General features: G+C 45.4%; 1 long non-coding RNA gene across 1 annotated transcript; it reads right to left on the bottom strand.

Annotated features, from left to right (window-relative positions):
* Positions 1 to 200: 200 nt before the first annotated feature.
* Positions 201 to 3,690, bottom strand: LOC109023606 (uncharacterized). The gene is made up of 3 exons (XR_002003028.4): positions 3,559 to 3,690; positions 2,260 to 2,649; positions 201 to 886 (listed from the first exon to the last, which is right to left on the bottom strand). It is a non-coding gene; the product is annotated as an uncharacterized lncRNA (long non-coding RNA).
* Positions 3,691 to 3,923: the final 233 nt, after the last annotated feature.

The following is a 3,923-nucleotide window of genomic DNA, read 5'->3' as shown; positions in this document are numbered from 1 at the left end:
GCTAACATGGTGCAGTGCACAACCTGCTGAACTGTGAGCCTTAGCTTTGATACAGGAAGTAGAAGCTGCAGCCAGGAGTTTATTGAATAGCAAAGACTAACACGAATTATCTGGAATCATGAATTCTGTGGCCTCTGGAATAGGGTGATGTTTTGGGATGTCTGGAGCTGATAGGTCTGGGCTGAAAAGGACCAGGTCGATGGAGATGCCAAGCATTTATTTGTTTTGTTTCTTCTCGCTCCTATGTCGGGTCTTTGCCTTTTGGTGCTTGGCCACTGGAGTGGGTGGCTCCATAAGATGACTCTTGGATTGTTTCAGGCTCTTCCTGGACACCCAGGACTGGTCCATGAGCTTGGGCTCAGCTGGGAAATCCTCAGGGAGATAGACATCTGTGGTCTCTGAGATTGGTAAGGGTAACCGGGGCTCTGGGGCCTGTAGCTGCTCTGGTGGGAGGGGGCAGAGGTCGAGGCAGTAGAAAGATCTAGGCTCAAAAGTGCTGGGCCTAGCCTTCTTGGGGGGCTTCTTGGCCAGATTCCTGAGGGGGTCTTTGGTCTTGCTTAAAGATATCTTGAGTTTTTTGGCCTTGGAAGTCTTGGAGTGCCTGAGAGACTTTTGAGGTTTCTGGGGAAGGCTGGAACACTTTGTCTGGAGTATTCATGCCATAGGTCATTGGAACTCTCCAGCAGGATGGAGAGTAACAGGAAACTGTCTTGGATGTCATGTCTGGGATGCCCGGGGGGAGCCTGTGACAAGCTTGATGGTCTGGGTCGAGGTAAGGGCAGCATTGAGCAGTGCCCAGAGGCAGTGGGCTCACTGGTGGCTGGAGCAGTACCAGAGGTCCTCTGCGAAGGAGGTCACCCCAGTGATCTCACAGGCTGTCCTGTTCCTACATAGCAAGGGCAATTCATGAGACTGGGGTGGGAATTCTAGAGAAAATATCTTAGAAAAAAGGTCTTCCATTATATAATCATATTTTTCATTTAATCATTCATCTACTCATTGATGTATTCACTTGTTTGTTTATTTCATTCATTCACCCAGCCATCTACCCACTCATCCATTGACTTATTACTTGCATGGTAACCCACACCATTCATTCATTCATTCTACTTCACTCACTCACTCATACCTTCATTCATTAATTCAGCAAATACTTGTGCTGTTGGAGTTGGAGATACCAACACCAAAAATAACAGCAAACATCTACATAGTGTTAAGTGTGTGCCAGCTACTGTTCTAGGTGCTTTAGATTCGACTTAAGCTTTCTAAAAACCTCCTGAAGATGCTTGTTATGGAATTAATGTTTCTAGTCCCTTCTCAAATTCATATGTTGAAGCCCTAACCCCTAAGGTGATGATATTTGGAGGTGGATCCTTTTGGAGGTAATTAAGTTTAGATGAGGTCATGAGAGTAGGTCTCCTATAAGGAGATTAATGTCTTCATAAGAAGAGAATGAGAGACCAGAGCGTGTGATCATTTTCTCTCTCTCTCTCTCTCTCCCCTCCCTCTCTCTTTCTCTCTCTCTCTCCTCTCTGCCATATGAGGTCACAGCAACAACACAGCCATCTTCAAGTCAGAAAGAAAGGCTTCATCAGGAATCCAGTCTGCTGGCACCTTGATCTTGGACTTCCCAGCCTCCAGAACTGAGATAAATAAATGTCTGTTGCTATGGTATTTTGTTATAGCCTAGCCTATGGTATTGTGTTATAGAAATCCGAACTGACTAAGACAGGATTATTATTATTTAGAATTCAGTTCTCAGTCTGTTGCCCAGGCTTGAGTGAAATGGCAAAATCATGGCTCACTATAACCTTGAACTCCTGGGCTCATGTGATCCTCCTGCCTCAGCCTCCCGAGTAGCTGGGACTACCAGTGCATGCCACTACACCTGGCTAAAGACAAAAAAGTTATTATTATTATTTTTCTATTTTTATAGATAAGCTGTTCTTCAAGGAGCTGGAGTAGCTTGCTTAAGGCCACCTAGCTAGTCAATAGCACAGCCAGGCTTTGAACCCAGGCAGTTAGTTATCAGAGTCTGGCCTCTCAGCTGCTATGCTGGGCTGCCTTTTGTTAATAAGACAGCTCCTCTGTTCTCACTCTAGTGGGGAGGCCAGTGTGCATGGAAACCAAGACAATGAAGTGTGATGAAATACAGGATCCACACAGAGTGCTGGAGGAGTCCCTGGCAAGGTCACCTCACCCACCCAAGCAGGGGGATAGGGTATATGGAAGATTCTTTTCCTAACTGGTCAAGCTTACCTTCCTTATTTGTGATGTCAAGGTCATCCCTGGGTGATCCTTTCATCCATGTATGATGCAGTTATTCACCAACAACACTTAGTGAGTGCTAACCCTGGACACTGGGGATTGAGAAATGATTAAGGACTATTCCTGCCCTCCTGGAGCTCACAGGCTGGTAGAAGAGACAAGGAGGGAAGGGCAAGGGTGGGCTAGCCAATTAAGACCATGGAGCATGACTCCATCCACCCCTTCTGGCTCCTGTCTTGGTCTTTGAGACCTGTGCTTTCCAAAGTTGTGGGCTGCAAAGGATAGGGAGTCAGGAAACCCAGTTCTAATCCAGTGCTTCCTCCTAGAAGCTGTGTACTCTTGAACAAGTGTCTTTACATCTCTGGGCTTCATTTTTCTCATCTGTAACATAGAGAGGTAACACAGGATGATTTCCAGCAGCACAAGACCATTTATTGTCCCCCAGTACCTGTTCTCCACTGTCTCCATAATAATGGAGTCTCACTGGGCACAGATTTGCCAGCTTGAGGCTGTATTTCCCAGTCTCTCCTGCAGTGAGGTGCGGCCATGGGAATAAGTTCTCACTGATGGAATATGAGCAGAAATGATGTCAGCAAGCATCTGCATCACTTGCTTAAAAGGAAGTTTCTTGCCTTGCTACTTTTCTTTTTCTCTTTCCCATAGGTGAGTGATGGATAGGGTGGGGCCACATCTATTACATGAAACAAATTGGAAGAAAATTTCACCCCTGAAGGACTGTGTGGCTCAGAGTTGCCTCGTCGGCCTGGACTGCTCACTTCTGAACTCTTACAAAAGCAAGAAACAGCCTAGGTGGGAGGATCGCTTGAAGCCAGGGGTTCAAGACCAGCCTGGGCAACATAGCAAGACCCCATCCCAAATAAATTAATAAAATTAGCTGGGTGTGGTGGCATGCACCTCTAGTCCCAGCTACTTGGGAGGCTAAGGGGGAGGAATTGCTTGAGCCCAGGAGTTCAAGGCTGCAGTGAACCATGATTGTACCACTGCACTCCAGCCTGGGTGACAGAGCAAGTCCCTGTCTCTTAAAAAAACAAAACAAGACAAAAATAAAAGCAAGAAATAAACTTTAAAAACCCCACAGCCATTCTATTTTGAGATCTCTTTGTTATAGCAGCTTAGCTTATACACTAATATAGAGTATTTGTTTCTTTTTTCTCTACTCCAAATCTTGTCTTCCTTCCTGCTGCCTGTACCCTTTCTCAACTTATTCCAAGGCAAAAAGAACACTCATTTTGGGGTTCTGCCCAGCTAGTTTAAGCAAAAGTTACTTACCCAGCCCAGGAAGCTCCTCTAATGAAGGTTACCAATGAGACGTCAGACAAGAGTGCTGGTCCCATCTCATTGGCCAAGAGGCCATCACATCAGCCCCAGCTGGTGAGTGTGGCTGCCTTCTTCACAATCACCCCTCTACAGTCAGTGGTGTGATGGTCTCATAGTAGTTGCTATGGGCAGCAGCACATTTTTTTTTTCCAATGATGCTGTCTGCTTCATAATTTCTAGAATCCTACTGGAATTCAGACATTTGTCAATAAGAATAATAATAGCAAACATTAATCAAATGCTATCTCTATGACAAGAACATTACATGCATTTTGTTCCATCCTTTTTAGTTATTATTGTTTGAGACAGGGTCTAGC

This window comes from Gorilla gorilla, chromosome 18 (assembly GCF_029281585.2).
Source record: "Gorilla gorilla gorilla isolate KB3781 chromosome 18, NHGRI_mGorGor1-v2.1_pri, whole genome shotgun sequence".
Taxonomy (NCBI): Eukaryota; Metazoa; Chordata; class Mammalia; order Primates; family Hominidae; genus Gorilla; species Gorilla gorilla.
This window is presented reverse-complemented; position numbering and strand designations above follow the sequence as displayed.